The sequence below is a fragment of the Octopus bimaculoides genome, chromosome 26, assembly GCF_046866305.1.
Source record: "Octopus bimaculoides isolate indiv1 chromosome 26, ASM4686630v1, whole genome shotgun sequence".
In the NCBI taxonomy this organism is placed as follows: domain Eukaryota; kingdom Metazoa; phylum Mollusca; class Cephalopoda; order Octopoda; family Octopodidae; genus Octopus; species Octopus bimaculoides.
In genome coordinates, this window is record NC_142953.1 from 11,552,983 (window position 1) to 11,573,888 (window position 20,906).

A 20,906-nucleotide genomic window follows, 5' to 3' on the forward strand; every position below is an offset into this window, starting at 1 on the left:
CACACACACACACACACACACACACACACACATACACACATATGTATAGGCGTGGCCGTGTGGTAAGGATTTTGCTTTGTAACTCCGTGGTCCCGTGTTTAGTCATAGTAGATGTTACCTTGGGCAATATCCCTCTACTGTATTTTCGGGACGGGCAAATCTTTCTGAGTAGATGTGATGTAGTGGACGGAAACTGAAAGAATCTCACCGCCACACATACAGATATGCATGTAGGCAGCGTAAATCCCTGTACACTCACACACACAGATAGTTGCTCCCTCGAGATGAATATCTATGTACCCGTTCGAACTCAAACGTCCACACGAAGGAGAGACTACATGCGTCCTTATGCTCGCTTTACGGACGGCAAACTTAGAAACGTTTCCCTTCACGGACATCACCTATTACAAAGGCCTAAATACCACCACCACCACCACCACCCACTACTACTACTACTACTACTACTACTAGCAGCAGCAGCAGCCACGGCAATGCACCTGCTTCAGAGAATACCACCACCACCATCACCACTATCAGTACCATGTCGGATACCACATCTATCACCACCGCTACTACCTGGTCTCTACTGACCAGAGCGACCACAGTTTTCGCACTGTTTAATACCACCCATCCCACCGCACCACCATTAAAAACACCACCACCACCAACAACAACCATACCCTCCACCTCATACAACACCACCGCACCCAACTATCACACACTTCATAATACAATAGCCATCTCTCTTTCTCTCTCTCTCTCTCACCCTCTAGCCATCTATATCTCTCTCTCTCTCTCTCTCTCACCATCTAGCCATCTATATCTCTCTCTCTCTCTCTCTCATCCTCTAGCCATCTCTCTCTCTCATCCTCTAGCCATCTCTCTCTCTCATCCTCTAGCCATCTCTCTCTCTCATCCTCTAGCCATCTATATCTCTCTCTCTCTCTCTCTCACCCTCTAGCCATCTATATATCTCTCTCTCTCTCTCTCACCCTCTAGCCATCTATATCTCTCTCTCTCTCTCTCTCACCATCTAGCCATCTATATATCTCTCTCTCTCATCCTCTAGCCATCTCTCTCTCTCATCCTCTAGCCATCTATACCTCTCTCTCTCTCTCTCACCAATCTAGCCATCTATATATATATATATATATATATATATCACACCAATCTGGCCATCTATCTATCTCTCTCTCTCTCTCTCTATCTTTCACTATCATCTGTCTGTCTATCTGTCTCTCTTTCTCTCTCTTTCTCTCTCTCTCTCACTGTCTGTCTGTCTAAGAAATGTACAAAGAAATGCACAGGTACATATATGTATACTCAAGCATGCACGTGCTTATTCACCCTCATGCATATATATATATATATGAACGCATATCTCTGTATATTTGTGATATGAGCGTGCTTCTCTCCTCTCTCGCTCGCGCGCACACGCATTTGTTTATTAAATCTCAATAAGAAAATATTTTCCACTCCATATGGTCTGACGTGTTGCTCCTTCATTCTTTTTCAATGATCTTGAAACACACACACATATGCATTCATACACACACACACACCTATATATGCATGCATGTGTGTATGAACGTGTGTGTGTGTGTGTGTGTGTGTGTGTGTGTGCATGCACATATTCTTTTATTCTCTTACTTGTTTCAGTCATTTGACTGCGGCCATGCTGGAGCACCGCCTGAAATGGTTTCAGTCAAATAAATCGATCCCAGGACTCATTCTTTTTAAGTCTAGTACTTATTCTATCCGGTCCCCTCTGCCGAACCGCTAAGTTACGGTGGCATAAACACACCAGCATCAGTTGTCAAGCGATGGCAAGGTACGTGCGCGCGCACACGCACACACATACACACACATAGTAGAAGACACTTGCCCAAGGTGCCACGCAATGGGACTGGACCACATAGCCACGCCTTCGCCTATATATATATATATATATATATATATATATATACACACACACACACATTCATTTATATGCATGTATGTATGCAACACGTGTTTACCTACTGTTAGTATTTTCATAGCAATACTTGGACTACTAGTACTTCCTCTCCAATTTCCACTCTAACCATGACCCTCACAAAAATGTCCACTGTCTTCAACTACTCTATCCTTAGATGAAGCCCGAGTGTGTTACTTCGCATCTGTCAATTCCCAAAGTTCCCTACGCTTTAAGAATGGGGGAACGATAAATTCGGGTATTTGTTTCGGAAGAACTTTGGCTGAATAAATGACGGAATGGTCATGATAGGAACGTCTTTAATGGTAGGTCTAAGTCAATCAAGGCTTACCTGAGATTAAACATTTACAAAAAACACTACAGTAACAACAGCTGTAATAACCATCACATTTTTACCCTGATGTTACTATCCAGTGGTACCTCTATGTAGTGCTTTACTCTGCTTGAAATAACAGTTAAACCTCCCTCTGATCGTTAATTACCCTCTTGAATACGAAGGGACACAATGGATAATGTGATCCCATGTAGTGTGTGTGTCTGAATAAAGATAAGGATAGCACAGGCGTGGCTATGTGGTAAGAAGCTAGCTTCCCTACTACAAGGTGGAGGCTTCAGTCCCACTGCGTGGCACCTTGGGTAGGTGTCTTCTGCTATAGCCTCAGGCCTACCAAAGCCTTGTGAGTGGATTTGGTAGACAGAAACTGAAGGGAGCCCATTGTGTGTGTGTGTGTGTGTGTGTATGTATATATATATATATATATATATATATATATATATATACTATTTTGCTCTTTTACTTGTTTTAGTCATTTGACTGCGGCCATGCTGGAGCACCGCCTTTAGTCGAACAAATCGACCCCAGAGCCTATTCTTTGTAAGCCTAGAACTTATTCTGTCGGTCACTTTTGCCGAACCGCTAGATTACGAGGAACTAAACACACCAACATCGGTTGTCAAGCGATGTTTGGGCGGGGGGGGGGGGGAACACACACAAACATATATACACTCACACATATACATATATATACATATACGATGAGTTTCTTCCAGTTTCCGTCTACCAAATCTTCACACAAGGCTTTGGTCGGCCCGAAGCTATAGTAGACACTTGCCCAAGGTGCCACGCAGTGGGACTGAACCCAGGACCATGTGATCGGTAAGCATGCTACTTAGCACACAGCCACTCCTGCGCCTATATATGTGTGTGTGTGTGTGTGTGTTTGTGCGCCTCACCTCCACAGCTTGACAACCGCTATTGGTGTGTTTACGTCCTCATAACTTACCGGTTCCGCAAAAGACACTGATAAATTATTAGGCTGAAAAAAAAAAAACTGAGTATTGGGGGTGGGGGTGGGGGTGGGGGTCGATTCATTCGACTAAAATTCTTCGAGGCGGTGCCCCAGCATGGCCGCAGTCTAATGGTAGAAACAAGTAAAATATAAAAGATAGCCGCAGTTGTAACAGGGTTCGGTTTGAGACCGACCTCGGGCTAAACAAATAACAAACACAACTGCAACAGGTTCCACTACTACCTCAACTTCTACCGTGATCACGACTAGAACCCGTACTACTGCATCGACCAAACAGCCACCACTGCCTCTACTACACACAATATTAACATATCCATCACTACTGCTACTACTACTACTACTACTACTACTACTATTGCTACTACTACTATTCTATTCATTGCGCATCCAATGCATTTCTACACAACCCCACCGTCTACCCTGTTTCCACCCTAGAACTGTCACAACCACTACCACCACCGTCGTCACCGCTACTACTTTTACCAATACTGTCTTCAGTACTTGGCACTGTCACATCCGGAATCACTCTACTTCCTCTTCTGCCTCCACCTCCACCAGCGCCATCACCACCAGCGCCATCACCACCACCACCATCCCATCCCATCGCTATCCCTACAACTACCACCCACACAATGTACCCTCCGCTATCATCACCACCATCACCGTCACTAAGATCCATTCCCCCCTCCCCGCTCCACTTCAATCTCCACCCATATCACCACCACGACATCGGTAGAATAACTGCTTCTACCACCACCATCTCCACCGCCACTATAGCCCCCACTTTCACCACTATCACCACCGACAACCACCACTACCGACCACCACCACCACCATCACAACCACCATCTTACCACCACCTTACCACCACCACCACCACTACCGACCACCACCACCACCACCACCACCACCACCACCACCATCATCACAACCACCAACATCTTACCACCACCGCTACCACCACCATCACCACCACCATCATCATCATCACCACCGACAACTACCACTACCTCCGCTACCACCACCACTACCACCCCCTCCGCTACCACCACCACTACCACCCCCTCCGCTACCACCACCACCACCATCATCATCACCACCACCATCACCACCGACCACTACCACTACCTCCGCTACCACCACCACCACCACCACCACCCGCTAATACCTCCCCTCAACATCTCATCCGAAATCCTCTTCCCTCCAACCATCCACTACACGACCACCCAATCACCATCCACCCACCCACCAACGCTCCCCGGCCACCAATACCACCACCACCACCACCGCCGCCGCCACCACCACCGCCGCCGCCACCACCACCACCACCTCGTCCTCCAGTGTGGTGCACTGTCATCTCACCTTGTGTTGATTGGCTACCGATCACCATATCGATTTCCAATGATTTATTCCTCACTCGGTAATGGAATCACAACATAGGACTGTTTGTTTTAATAACCCAACCATTGCTGAATTCTTAATCATTCACACGTACCATCGTCATCGTCATCATCGTCATCACCATCGTCATCATCATCACCTACTCCACTAACATCATCATCATCCTCCTCACCACTCTCACACACCCACATAACCATAACAATCATCATCATCATCACCCTCGGCCTCATCCTAGTTACCATCACGCACTCCACTATCATCATCATCATCATCATCATCATCACCACCATCGCTATCTCACACACCTGCATTGCCATCACAACCACCACCACCACCACCACCACCACCACCACCACCACCATCATCATGTTCATAGCCACCACGAGAGGCAGCACTGGCACAGCTAACTCCACAGTAAAGTGTAGCAGCAGCTTAAATAAAGCTTGACGGTGGTGGTGGTCGTGGTGGTAGCGCTGGGGGAAGTGGTGGTTGCTCTGTGGGCAGTGAAAGACAACACTGACAGCAGCAGCAACAGTAGCAGTAGGAGAAATGTCAGTGGTGGCGGAGGTGGTGGTGGCGGTGGTTGCGTCAGTGTGTGTGTGTGTGGGGGGGGGTGACAACAGCGGCAGCAGCGGCAATAGGGATAACACTGACAGCAGCAGTAGCAGCAACAGCAGCAGCAGGGGCAGTGAAGGCGACGGGGTGGAGGTGGGGCAGACACTAGGAGGATGATGATGATGATGATGATGATGATGATTATAAGCAACAACAGCAGCTCGACACCCCGACTACCACCACCACCAGCATCATCGTCATCATTACCATCACAAGTACCAGTACCACTGCAATCATCATCACTATCCCCCCTCCTCCCCCTCCCCCTCATCAGCATCATCACCACGTTCACTCTGCCCATCCTCCTCCTCCTCCTCCTCCTCCACCATCAGGTAAAACAAAGTAGATCTAAAAACTGTAACCCACCTAATAATGTATGGCCATGCCTCATTTCAGCAGTTTGTTTTTGTTATTTAGCCCTAAGTCAGGCCTGATTTGGTCACCAATTTTCTTTCTGGCAATCAGCATATATCTCGCGACCACAAGATTCGCTTTCTCATTCGCTACACGCGCACGCACGCACACATATATGCTTCGCCTTCGTATTTGATTGGCAGAATTCTTGATGTGAATTCCTGTGTTGAAACAAATCTTGTCTTGGGAAGGTCATAACACCATAATAATAACACACGCATTGGTTGAATATCACTTCTTTATTGTTAGTTAATTGTTTAAATATCTCTCCATCTCTATACATATATCTGTATGTATGTATGTGTGTATGTATATATGTATATGTATATATGTATAGAGCGTATGTATGTGTATATATATATACACACACACACACACACACACACACACACACACACACACACACACACACACACACACTGCATAAGATATTTGAGGACAGATTTATGTTTATGAAAAAACATAACTTTATCAAAAAATGCTGTGAGGAGAAAAATAAACCTTCTTTTCTATAGTGTTATTCAATAAAGCCATCAATTGCTTGTATATGAGATCTAAATCATCTACATGCTCAAATCAAGTGGTCCTGGTTCATTTTGGACATTACTTTGACTACGACAGCTTTCATAGAACCTTTTGTGTTATGGGCGTGTTCATTGACCTCTCTCTCAACAAGGCTCCACGTGTAATAGTCCAATGGATTGAGATCTGGGGAATTAGGAAGCCAAATGTTAGGGGCTATGTGACCATGAAAATTTTCAGTCATCCATTCCTGTGTTACTAGAGCCATGTCTGATAGTGCAGAGTCTTACTGAAACACATATGACCTTCCATTGCATACACTATCTATCCAGTGCTTAACAATTATTTCCATGACCTCAATGCAGGTGACAGAGATAACTCTAAGGCCTTGTAGAAAGAAGTAAGGAGGCATCACCTGTCCTTCGTTGCTGGCAACCCCTAAACCATGAAAGCTGTAGGAAATTTTGCATGCATAACATTTGAAACTTCAGAAGGATCTGCAAATAACCATTCGTCATTTCTTCTGTTAACTTTTTGATCTTGGTTGAAGTTTTTCTCGTTTGAGAAAAACCAAACAAATCTTCTGTTAGATTTTTTTCAGTTTGTTTAAGAGTCTTTTAGATGTGATGTAGTGATTTTATTTTGCTTCTGCTAACAAATTGACTTTACCTCATCATATAAGACTCATGTCTTCGTGCACAACATTTTTGACTGTTCCTTCTGACACATGGAGATCATTTGAAATTGACCTCATTGACTTTCTGGGATTGTAATCAATTGTCTGTTGAACTTGGTGGATAAATTCAAGTGTTCTAATGATTTCAGAGCTTTTAGAAAGCTTTCTATGCTTTGTTACTGGTGATACGTTTCCATCTTCAGTCTCTAGCTCCTTACAAATTTTGTAGACGAAAAATCTGACAACTTTTAAAAATCGAGATATTTCTAAATTGCTTTATAAAACCACAATAACATCATGCTTCTTCATTTCTTGAGCAAGGTGAGTGTCTGATTATATAGAATTAGCAAAATATGCAGCGATGACCCCAAAAAGGTATATCCTCAAATATTTTACGCACCCTGTATGTATATATAGTTTGTTTGCCCTAACAACAGGGCCATTGCGCCTCCACTTATATATATATATATGTGTGTTTGTGTGTGTGTGTGTGTATGTAGATAGTAAAATCAATAAAAAAGGTCAATGAACTGACTGCGACGAGTTGAAAATCGAACGTTTCGCACAGTATCATTCTTCAGTGAAAAGTTAAAAGGAGAGAAATTAATGAGAAATATCAGAGGTTTTCGTCTTCTAAGAGTTGAAGGCAAAAATAAAACAAAAACAAATGATGGTTGTTGATAACGATTGCATGATCACGTGAATTTCATACTTGGACAATAAATGGTACGAGAATCAGTAATGAAAGTAATTGAATGAGGATAAGAAAAGATTTAATGAACCGGTAGTAGTAGTAGTAGTAGTAGTAGTAGTAGTAGTAGTAGTAGTAGTAGTAGTAGTAGTAGTAGAAGAAGAAAAAAAAACATTAATTTAAACATATCGGTGACATGGTGCCAAGTTCAAATATGAAACGTTCCCTTTAGAATGAAGATACATGGTGTACAGTATCACCACACACTGATAAGTGAGTGCTTGAATGGCCTGCAGTGTTGAAGTTGGTAACCGGTTGGTTTAGCATACGTAGTAGTATATTTTGAATATGCTCCTGACAGCTGTCAGCAAGGCGTCGGGCTGTTTCCTCAAAGTTCGCATATGATGTAATATATATAGTTCGACGATGTGCAATAGAAGTCCTAAGTAATATGATATTGTGTTTTAGGCCTGGTGATGATAGTAGTATTGTCAATATAGGGGCAGCATTGCCCCCTACATTGTTGCAGCGTCGGAAATTGCACTAAAAGAGTCTGGTTGTGTGGGGCTGGGCGCTGTGGAGCTTTCTCACAGGAAGAATTCCAACATTCTTATTTTTCTTTTAAAAGATATGGAGGGGACCACGTTTCATATTCGAACAGATCACCGACAGGTTTGTTTCAGTGGATGTTTTTCTTTCAGTTGTGACATAGTGAATTCTTTCAAATCCCCCTCTCATCTCATCCTTGCTCTTCCCCTCACTCTCGGCTTTCCCTGTTTCAGCTTATTCTATTTCCATTTTCCTCTCTCTCACCCTTTCACTCTTTCTCTTACCACTTTTTATTCACATATGAAGCTCAGGTAGTCCTGCGTCCTGTATCAGCTGCAACCATTTTTTTAATTCTAAAGTTAGAGAATGTAAACCTCTGCTGTCTGTCATTTATTTTCTCTCAATTTTTCCTTGAGAAAAGAACTCTGCCCAAAACGTTTGATTGTCCATTCCTCATAGAAAAATCACTGCACTATTTTTAGTGATATTACTACATACCACAAGCCTTGTCGACACCGGCCAACACTAGCCTCACTGGAGTCTATTTTGATCATACTCACACACACACACACACACACCTATACTCTCATATATATTTGTGCGTGTACACACACACATACACACACACGCATATCACCCATATATACATATCTGACGTGTAATACATTAATCGAAGAACTGGAATAATCAGCATCGAAACCGATGGAGAATTGATTTACCATTTATTATAATAGCAGCACAAGTTAATATTGGTGATCAAACACTGTTCTGATATTAGACCTTACTAATAACACTATCTCGACTAATTGAGATACGGAAAGACAACACTGCTTGTCACTGCATATATATTGAGAAATTAAGCATCGAGAAGGAATATTTACTTGAGGTTTCTGGTCAAATCATAGTAAATAATAGGTGTTAATAGTTAAACAGCTGTGAAGTCACGAAACATATAACAACGATAATAAGAAGTTCTATCTTCAGTACAAAGCCACTAATGAACGTCTAGGATTACAGGGTGTTATTTGTTCGATTCGAACCCACAATATACCACTTATGAAGTAAATAGTAAAATCCGAGTGCATTAGTAATGGTCTGCCTTGGAAAATAACGAGTATGACCGGTTTAGAAAGAGGAATAAATTGAGAACATCCAAGTGACAGCTTCGTCTGCTAAAAATAGCAACCAAATCTCTCCCCCAATCTGACGTTGCCGTCTAAAATACAAGAATATAGGAGAAAATATAGCCCTGCTTATTCTTACAAGACAGCCATATTATGTTGGGAATTGAATTTTACTGTGTGAGTGTATATATATATGTGTGTGTGTATGTATGTATATATATATATATATATATATATGGAAAAAAGACAAAGTAGAAAATGCTAAAATACTTTTATAAAGAACATTACAGAACCGGTTTCGATCCTTGAGATCTTTTCAACAGTAAATATGAATAATAGATTTTTGAAAAATTATTGAAAAATTAAATTTTGGTAAATTTAAAAGAAGTCTTTTTAAAGACATATTTGTATAGTATTCAAGTAACAGCGGCATTTTTCTTGTTTCTGCTTGTCTCTATTTCACTTGTTAACTCTTGTGGGTTCGAAGAAGGACTGCTATGATAGTTGCAGTGTTAATTGGTTGGGTGTCCTGACATTGACCTGTTGATGGACGTAGTGTATTGTTTATAATGTTTGCGTGTATATATATTTGTGTATGTGTATATATGTATACATACATATATCTTTACTTGTTTTAATCATTTGACTGCGGCCATGCTGGAATACCACATTTAGTCGAGCAAATCGATCCCAGGACTTATTCTTTGTAAGTCTAGTACTTATTCTATCGGATTCTTTTGCCGAACCGCTAAGTGACGGGGACGTAAGCACACCCGGCATCGGTTGTCGGACGATGTTGGGGGGGACAAACACACGCACACACACGCACACATATATATACGATGGGCTTCTTTCAGTTTCCGTCTACCAAATCCACTCACAAGGCTTTGGTCGGCCCGAGGCTATAGTAGAAGACACTTGCTCAAGGTGCCACGCACCTCTCTTCCTCTACTCACCACTGTCTCCCTCCTTCCAGTTCTTCTGCCCCCTCTTTCTCTGCCTCGTTTCTTTCTCCTTCTCTATCTCTCCCTCTATCTCTCTCTCCCTCTTTCTCTCTCTCTCTCTCCCTCTTCCTCTTTCTCTCTCTCTCCCTCTTTCTCTCTTTCTCTCCCTCCTCCCCTCTCTCTGTGCCTCTCTCTCTTTCCCTCTCCCTTTGCCTCCTCTTTCTGTCTCTTTCTGCCTCTCCTCTCTCTCTCTGCTCCCCTCTCTCTCTGCTCCCCCTCTCTCTGCCTCAGTGCTTTCTCTCTCGCCTCTCTTTCTCTCCCTCTTTCCCTCTCTTTCTCTCCCTCTCCCTTTCTCTCTCTCTCTCTCCTTTCTTTCTTTCTCTCTCTCTCTCCTTTCTTTCTTTCTTTCTCTCTCTCTCTCTCTCCCTTCTACCACTGTCTCTTCCTCCCATTTCTTCTGCCTCCCCTTCACCCCCGCCACTCCCCCGTCACCAATCCCTTCTGTTTAGATTTCTGTTGATTTTAGTTTGAACTTAATTTGCGTCTTTGGCCAAATTTTCCGCGTCGAATCATGTTTTCTGCCAGAAGAAAGTACGATGGTGGCGGCGGCGGTGGTGGTAATGGTGGAATTGGTAGTGATGGTGATGGTGTAGGCGAAGCTGTTGTTCTAAGTAATACCATAGGCTTGCGTAATAATTAATTAACCTACGTCTTTCATAACAACAACAACAACAACAATAATCATCGTCACCAAACCACCACCACTACCACCGCAACAGCATCACAATCGTCATGACCATTTCCATTGTCGTGTCAGCCTTCCTCCTCCTCCTTATCATCATCATAAACAATATCTGGATCAGCCGGAGCAGTAACAGCCAGAAGAACAACAATGAACAGAATTGAGTAGAGTAGGAGAATAACTGTAGTAGTAGTAGTAGGAGGAGGAGGAAAATAACTGGAGTAGTAGCAGCAGCAGCAGCAGTAGTAGTAGTAGTAGGAGGAGGAAAATAACTGGAGTAGTAGCAGCAGTAGCAGCAGCAGCAGTAGTAGTAGTAGTAGTTGCAGCTGCAGCAGCAACATCATCAGCACCAGGAAAGAGATGAACAGAACAAGAACGAAGAGAGAGAGAGAGAGAGATAAAGAGAGAGAGAGAGAGATAAAGAGAGAGAGAGAGAGAGTAAGAACAGGGACAGAGAAAAAGGAAAGAGATAAACAGAACAAAAAAGATGGACGTTGTAATAAACGATTGCAACAACGGTAGCAGTGGTGGCAGCAACAGAAACAACCACCACAACTGCAATAGCAACAGAAACAACAACAACAACTACAAAAGAACTGCAACAGCAGGAACGGCAGCAGTAAACAGTAAGCAAAAGAAATGTCAGTAAAAGCAAAAATAAAGAGAGGAATAATATCAGAAAGAGTCGCAACGACAATGAGAAGAATTGGCATCAACAGTAAAGAACAACAACAACAACAACAACAGCAGTGAAGACAGTCATAAAAGTTATAAGGACAACATAAAGAGCGAAGGCATCAAAGAAAACAACGGCAACAGCAGTGACATCAATAACATCAACAACAATAACGGCATAGCCACACAACAGCAATAACTGAAGCAGCAATGATACATAGAACAACGGTAAGAATTGCGTCAACAATATGTAGCCGTGAATAAGCGCGACGTGAATAAGAGCAAAGTTATCCGAAATACAGAGCGAAAACATCTGGAGTAAACTGGAGTTCCTGCTTTGTAACTCGACCAATTAGAAATAGCATTCAAAACTCACAGCCTACAATCTTAAAAAAGTAGGATATATTGGCTAATGTAATCCCTCTCGTCCACTTAAGAATACTAACTCGATTCTTTCTTCTTTAGATAGAGCCATCATTCGATCTGGGATTCTTTCTTCTTTAGACAGAGCCATCATTCGATCTGGGTAGAAAAAATAACATAAATGAATTTAGAAAAGTAAAGTATTTTAAAAATTTAATTTAAACAAAAGTAAAAAAAGGAAAATTATAATTTCTTATATTTAATTGTTTATGTTATGATTTTATTTACTCCATATACCCAAACTTTGTGGACACTCTGTATATTAAAGCAAAGAGCGGAACGTTTGCTCTATTTTTAATTCCACGTTGCACATGTTTCAGTACAGTACAGGAAGTACAAGGACACAGTTTAAATTTTAACCTCTTCTTCACATGTATGTGTTGTAATCGCCGGTGGGCCACAGGATATGAGAGACTGCAATAGCTTTACTTTGTATACGAACAAAGGAGATGGAAACGATAGCAACAATTACAGAGGAATCTCTTTGCTGTGTACTGTTAAGGTGTTCGCCGTGTGATCCTAAACAGACGACAAATTCACCGAAACCATTTGCCAGTAGTGACACTGCGAATTCAAGTCTGGACTCTCTACAATTGACACGAGATTCTCCCTTCAACTACAAGCAAAATGCAAAGATAAGTGTTTAAGTCATTGCTTCAGTTTATCTCGTGAAGGTCTTCAGTTTTCTAAATATAAATGGCTTTTTCATTTTACTTGAAGAGGTACCGCCTTGAATTTTTAGCCGAATGAATCGACCCTAATAAACTGAGTTTTTTTCCAACCTGGCACTTATTCTATAGGTTTCTTTTCCCGAAGCACTAACTTACGGGTACTTAATTTATCTGCCCCGAAAAGATGAAAGGCAAAGTCAACCTCGGCGGAATTTGAGCTCAGAACGTAAAGACGGACCAAAAGCTATTAAGCAATTTTCCCGGCGTGCTAACGATTCTGCCAGCTCGCTGCCTTAATTTCTTTCCATATCGAGGCATATAAAGTTTTGGGTGTTAATGGCCGCTATACTGTAAGGGAGGTAACAGTGGATGGGATCGAGAAAATTGTTGCAGCAGCGGTAGCAGTAGTAGTGTTGGTGGTCGTGATGATAGGTTTCCTAAGCACCAGACGTATGATCTAACATATTCCAGTTATGACCACCCTTCTGAGACTTTTCTTTTCAGCCATAACGTAATGTATCTATTGACTACATCATCCATTGTCACCGTTTCTTTTTAAGATGCTCGCGTGTAAATTGAGCTAGCTTTGGTCGCTATTTCTAGCAGGTCGAGCGACAACTTCGATGCATCGTCGTTGTTGGCTGGTGGCGCTAGTAACGCCAAGAAGCAAAGATGACGGAAGATACGTGGTGTGTTTAGGGGATGGATAAAATGGGATGGATTTGGTTGATAGAAGAAAAAAAATTAGAATTTAAAAACATAAAAATATAGTGAAAAAGAAAACATGAAAAAAAACCTCAACGAGATAAAATTGATGACGGAAAACGAGAAAATGCTGTTGATGGTGGTGGTGGTGGTGGTGGTGGTGGTGGTTGTGATGATGATGATCTACTGCCTTGTGCAGCTGCTGCTGATGTTTAGCTTGTTGATTGTGATGATGGTGATGATAATAATAATAATAATGATATTATTAATGATAATGATGATGACGGTGATTGCAGTATTGATGATGATGGGAATGAGGAAGCTGAGGACAAACGCGGACAGGCAGACAGGGGTGGTTGTGGCGGTGGAGAAAGGGAGGAAGGGAGGATAATACATCGCGTTGAGAATTCAATTAAATTTTTCTGTCAAAAGGTTATTCTTTACAGCAGAGCAGGTTGTCGTTCTTGTAACTGCTGCTGTTACTGCTGTTGGTCGTAGAGGGAGCTGGTGATGTTGCTGCTAAAGCTGGTGGCGGCGTTGGCTGTGGAATGGCGATTCCATTACAACAATAACTCCCACTGGAAATGATCATATGTCTTTGGAGATGGCGCTATTGTTTCGAAGTCTTTGGCTGCAAGTTCTTTGACACTGCTGCCAACCAAACATAATCAAACATTGTTGTTGCTGCTACCACTAATAGCAATAATAATAATAATAATAATAATAGCAATAATAATAATAGCAATAATAATCCTTTCTATTATAGGCACAAGGTCTGAAGTTTTGTGGGAGGGGACTAGTCGATTACATCAATCCCAAAATTTCACTGGGACTTAATTTATCGACCCCGAAAGGATGAATGGCAAAGTCGACCTCGGCGGAATTTGAACTCAGAACATAGCAACGGACGGAATATCGCAAAGTATTTCGTTCAGTGTGCTAATGATTCTGCTAGCTCGCCAATAATAATAGCAGTAGATGTGGTAGTGGAAGTGGTGACAGTGGTAGTAATGATAACAACTACGATGATGATGATGAATATGAATTAATAGGGTGGACGATATTTATAATAATAGTAATAATAATAGTGATATATAGTAAATAAATCGAAGATGACGAGGTATTAAAAAAATGTACTAAAGGGACTGAAAATGGAGCATCCAAAAAATGTCAAAATAAATAATTGAAAAGAAAAATTAAGAGAAAAATGAAAATACTGGATTATAATTTTTAAAAAAAGTTAGTAAAATAAAATTGCAATAAAAACTATAAATTCAACAACAAAAAACACGCAACGAACCAAACAAACAAAATAAATTAAAGGAAAAAACCTACAAGTATAACAAAAAAAAAAACTCGAAGTTAAAAAAAAAAACTCTTGAACTATAACAAAAAAAAAAAAAAATTCAAACCAAAAGGTCAGTGTTTCAAAAGAGTCAGCCCTAAATATGTTTTGAAGGGACCAGTTTTTTTTATGTGAAGTCGTTAAAATTTGATGTTAAAAATATACAACTTTAAAAAAAAAATTTAGCTTCATTTTTTTTTTAATAATAATAAAAAAACTAAATTTTCGATTTATTGATTATCTTTTATAAAATTTTCACTGAAACCGAAAAAGAAAAAAAAACGAAAAACAAAATTTAATCTCCAAAACACTAGCATAAGAAATAATATATGTGATGTGTAGTCTAAAAATATTATAATGTATTTATTAAAACTGAAAATATTAATAGCACAAGATTTAAGGGGGAAATTTTAGGTTTTTATGAAACTATGTAAAGAAATTAAATTAAATCTACGAGAATAATAGAGAAAGAATCTGTTAAAAACAAAAAGATGTTTTTATGCTGCGCAAAAAATTAATTTTGAAATTTGAAAAATATTTCAGTTTATGATTTAAAAAATTGAAAATATCAAGAAACGTAAATCATTAAAACTTTAAGCGCTCAAAATATGTATGTACATGTATATATACATATATACTCTCTATTTGTTTCAGTCATTTTACTGTGGCCATGCTGGAGCACCGCTTATAGTCGAGCAAATCGACCCCAGGACTTATTCTTTGTAAGCCTAGTACTTATTCTATCGGTCTTACGGGGACGTAAGCACACCAGCATCGGTTGTCAAGCGATGCAAGGGGTGGGGGGCAAACACACACACAAACATATATACATACATATATACGACAGGCTTCTTTCAGTTTCCGTCTACCAAATCCACTCATAAGGCTTTGGTCGGCCCAAGGCTATAGTAGAAGACACTTGCTCAAGGTGTCACGCAGTGGGACTGAACCCGGAACCATGTGGTTGGTAAGCAAGCTACGTACTACACAGCCACTCCTACACACACACACACACACACACACACACACACACACACACACACACACACACACACACACACACACACACATAAAAAAATTGGTTTCAGTCATGGAACTGCTGCCATGCTTGGACAAAGCTTTGAAGAATTTAGTATAACAAACCGACTCCGGTGTTTATTTTCAAGTCTGGTGCTTATTTTATTAGTCCTTTTTGCCGAACCGCTAATTTATGGGAACATAAATAAATGAACATCAGTTGTGAAGCAGTGGCAGGACACACACACACACATCGTTCTTCCGCACAGCTTCTCCTCAACCAGATTCATTCGCTAGGACATTGGTCGGCCCGGGGCTCTAATGGAAGACATTTACCCAAGATGCCACGCAGTAAGACCAAACTTGTTTCTAATTAATCAACTTAATTTAAAATGACACAGTTAAGAATTAAAACGTTAAGAATATGTTTCAAAAATTATTTAGTTAAATAAATAAAGCAATGTTTTTTATGTTATGATAAAATGCCTCTGGGGAGTTAAAATTATATGAAAACAAAACAAATAAAATGTGAAAGGAACAAACACTCCGAAATTGAAAAATATTCTAAAATGTTATGATTTAAAAATTGAAATTTAAAATACAAAAAATTAAATGTGAAAATGATAATTAAAAAGACAACGTAAATTGACAAAATGAAGCAAAAATTTTGATATAAAAATATTTCAAAATACAGTTTAAAAGAAGAAAAAAAGTGAAAAAGAAAACAAAACACAAATCTAAAAATAAATATGATTTCATAATGTAAACATTAATTTGTAAAAAAAAAAAATATATAAAGACAGAAACTTGGGCCAATCAAAAAATAAATTATAATAAAATAATGAAAAATAAAAAGAAGGAAGTTAGATGGAAAAATAAAATCACAAAATGGAGGATGTGTGACAAAAACAGCAAAACAACCAACAATAAAAAATATATAAAAATAAAAATGTAAATCGTCGTTGTTGATGGTCGGAGATCGATATTTAGAAATGTCCAGTAATTAGTTACGAAGAGTGGTGGTCATAGAAAATCAATATTGGCGTTAATTGTAAATCAATCGAGACATTAGCAAAAAGGTCTGCATTACAAAGATTAGTTCTCTCCATTTTCAAAAACTTTTTTTGTGGTTATTATTCATTTTATTTTAATCCAACACACACACACACACACACACACACACACACACACACACACACACACACACACACACACTTTCACATTTTCACATTGTTACTTTTTATATTTTATATTAATCTTACTTACATTTTACATTATATATATATATTCATATATTTTTTATTAGTCATAATTGTATTTTACGTGTGTGTATATATATGTATATATCTCATGCTTCTAGAATGCTTTATTATTTATTATCTGTTTCTGTTTGCCTCTTTGTTTGTTTTTTGTCATACATTGATTATTTTTTTCTTGTAATTATTTGTTTGATGCTTTAATAATTTTTGTTGTTGTGGTTGTTTGTCTTTGTTACTAGTGGTTAGTTAATCGGCTTTAGCACTTCCGGGTGTACGGTTAATAACTCGTTTTGGACACAAAGGCATACACATCCATATATATATATATATATATATATATATATATATATATGGGTGTGCATAAAATACGTATGTATGTCTGAATACATGTTCCAAGTTATAGATACATTTTCACTTCTGCGTGGCTGAAATTTTGCATACTTTTTAAAACAGATTCATTTTCTAAATTATACAAGATCTTGAAAAGAAATGTATTTTTGGAGAGAATCAAAGATTTTTTTTACATTTTCTTGTGAAGCTATTCCGAATTGACTGATGCAGGTGCAGCCGTGGTTGTGTGGCATGAAGCTTGCTTCCCAACCACATGATTCCTGGTTCAGTCTCTCTGCGTGACACCTTGGGTAAATGGCGTCTGTAACCTCAGACCGACCAAACCCTTGTGAGTGGATTTGGTAGACAGAAACTGAAAGAAGACCGTCATATATAGACGCAAGCAAGGCTGGGTGGTAAAAACCTTGCTTCCCAATCACATGGTTCCAGGTTCAGTCCAACTGTCTGGCATCTTGGGCAAGTGTCTTCTGCTATAGCCTTGGGTCGAGCAAATCCTTGAAAGAAGATTTAGTAGACAGACACTGAAAGAAACCCATCATGTATATATATATATATATATATATACACACACGTTTGGTTCTTCCGTTACCTCTCGTGTTGTTTTCTGTCACACACACACACACACACACACACACACACGTACATATATATGTGTGTGTGTGTGTGGGGGGGTGTGCATATGTTTGTGTGTCTGTGTCCCCCCTTCCCCCAACATCGCTTGACAACCGATGCTGATGTGTTTACGTCCCCGTTAACTAGCGGTTCGACAAAAGAGAACGATAGAATAAATATTAGGTTTACAAAGAATAAATCGTGGGGTCGACTTGCACGACTAAAGGTGGTGCCTCAGCATGGCCGCAGCCAGACGACTGAAACAAGTAAAATAAGAAAATAAGAAAAGAAACATATATATTAACCTGATGGCCAACAGTATATTTTCTCACGGTGGTGCACCAGCATGACCGCAGCCACTTGGCTAAAACACATAAATAAAAAAAAAAAAAAAAAAATATATATATATATATATATATATATATATATATATAAACTATTATCGCTTACTTGCTTTCTTGGGCTGCAGCCGTATTGGGTAACTCTCATAAACTGTTCATTTGAATTAATCGACCCTACTGTTTATTTTTTAAAGTCTTTTGCATATGCTACACACACATACACATATCCTTATATATATACACACACACACACACACACACACACACACACACACACACACACACACACACATGTTGTTATATACATACGCACACACGCGCACGCAAATACTTATAATGTAAGAGTTTTAAAGTATATTTTGATATATTCTGTATTACGCAAATGTCTGATATAGAACTGACTTCGTTGGGTAGAAAGGATAGATGTGTGTATTATATCGTGTGTGTGTATGTATGTATATATATATATATATATATATATATATATATATATATACACACACACGCACACACACACACACCTACAAATATAAACATCTGTATACACACACACACACACACACGTGTGTGTGTGTGTGAGAGGAGATTGATAGAGAGTTAGATGGATACATGCTGATATACTCATTTTTGTGACAGTCTGTGTGTGTGTATTTTACATCTCTCTGCGGAATATCGGGTGAATTTTAGCTCCATATCTCTTGTCAATTGGCCGGTGGTTGGTATTTTCAAGATGTGAGACCTTTGGAATCTGTCTTCTCTTCTGTGGACAGTTGGATAGTGAGGCGATGATGGATGATGTGAGGGGTGTGTGAAATGGTGGAATGGCGGACCTTATAGTGTTGGGATGGAAATGGAGACTGTGAATCTTGGAGAGCTGTGTTGAAATGGATATAGTAGTAGCAGCTCATGTGGTGGTGGTAGTGGCATTATTATTATTATTATTAAGTTGGCGTGCTGGCAGAATCGTTAGCATGCCGGGTGAAATGCATAGCGGTATTTCGTCCGTCGCTACGTTCTGAGTTCAAATTCTGCCGAGGTCAACTTTGCCTTTCATTCTTTCAGGGTCGATTAATTAAGTACCAGTGGATAAATTAAGTATCGATGTAATCGGCTTATTCCCTCCCCACAAAATGGCTGCCCTTGTGGTAAAATATGAAACCATTATTATCCTTAATATTAAGGCAGTGAGCTGGTCCAATTGTTAGCAGTATTTCGTCCGTCTTGGAGTTCTCAGTTTAAATTCCGCCGAAGTCGACTTTGCTTTTCATCCTTTCGGGGTCGATAAATTAAATACCAGTGAAACATTGGGGTCTATGTAATCGACTAGTCCCTTCCCCCGAAATTTCAGGCCTTGCGCCTTTAGTAGAAAGGTGTATTATTATTATATTTATTAATACGGTGGCGAGCTGGCAGAATCGTTAGCATACCGGGCAAACAGCTCAGCAGCATTTTGTCAGTTTTAACGTTCTAGGTTCAAATTTCATCCTGGCCGATTCAAATTTTATCAGTCCTTCAAAAATCCTAAATTAATGAATTCGACAAGTCTAAGTAAATACATATGGGTGTTGAAATCTAATAAAATAGAATACATCCACAATTGGAATATCATTTGTAGAGCGAAGTCATATAGAATAGGTAATAAAATGTGTTTATTATACACAAAAGAGTTTATGAAAATACTCCAGTCGAGTGAGGTATTACTGAACAGTATTGAAGAGAGAGGAAATAAAATAGAATTTTTCAGAGAATTTTATTTCATTTTTTATTCCCATTACAGAAGGAGCAGCCATTTGCACAGGAACGAGAAGGAGTAAACTTTATGTCGGTAAGTAGTCTTCCTTTGTTAATTTTTTTACTAGATTTTTTATTAGTTTTATTCAATAAATTTATAACGTATATAGTGGTTTTTACTAAATAATATTTTTAAATACTATTAACTTACGTCTGACATAAAAAATGGCAATTTATACTTGTATAGGTAGGGGTAAATCTTACACCAAATTATTAATTCCCGTAATGTTTATATAGATAGGTGATAGGATTTGATATAGTCGTTGAGGGTTTCCTTAGGTTTAACATTTTCTATATATATATCGGTATTGTAATTTCAGGTCTTTGAATTTTTAAAAATTTAAAAATTTGTTTAATTTTTTTAATTTGAAAAAAAAAAAAAGATTCGTAATTTCTATATATATCGGTATTGTAATTTCAGGTCTTTGAATTTTTTAAAATTTGTTTAATTTTTTTTAATTTGAAAAAAAAAAAAAAAAGATTCGTAATTTCTATGTATGTCGGTATTGTAATTTCAGGTCTTTGAATTTTTTAAAATTTAATTTTTTTAATTTGAAAAAAAAAAAAAAGATTTGTAATTTATATATTTTAATTCATATTCATATTGCTATTTTTACTATTTAATATGACTTATATGTATTTTTAACCTTGATCCGTTGTTAATAATAATAATAAGATAGACTGAGGACGCACTGGTGGATTCATGTATTAGGTATAGCCTTGATAAATACCCCACCAGCGCAGAAATACCTG

At 39.1% G+C, this 20,906-nt stretch overlaps 1 long non-coding RNA gene across 1 annotated transcript in view; it reads left to right on the plus strand.

Annotated features, from left to right (window-relative positions):
- The window catches only part of LOC149130942 (uncharacterized), an 81,468-nt gene extending 61,044 nt beyond the window's left edge, over positions 1 to 20,424 (plus strand). The window contains exon 3 of the long non-coding RNA XR_016238496.1: positions 20,140 to 20,424. This is a non-coding gene — a long non-coding RNA (uncharacterized LOC149130942). The remainder of the gene's footprint in view (positions 1 to 20,139) is intronic.
- Positions 20,425 to 20,906: the final 482 nt, after the last annotated feature.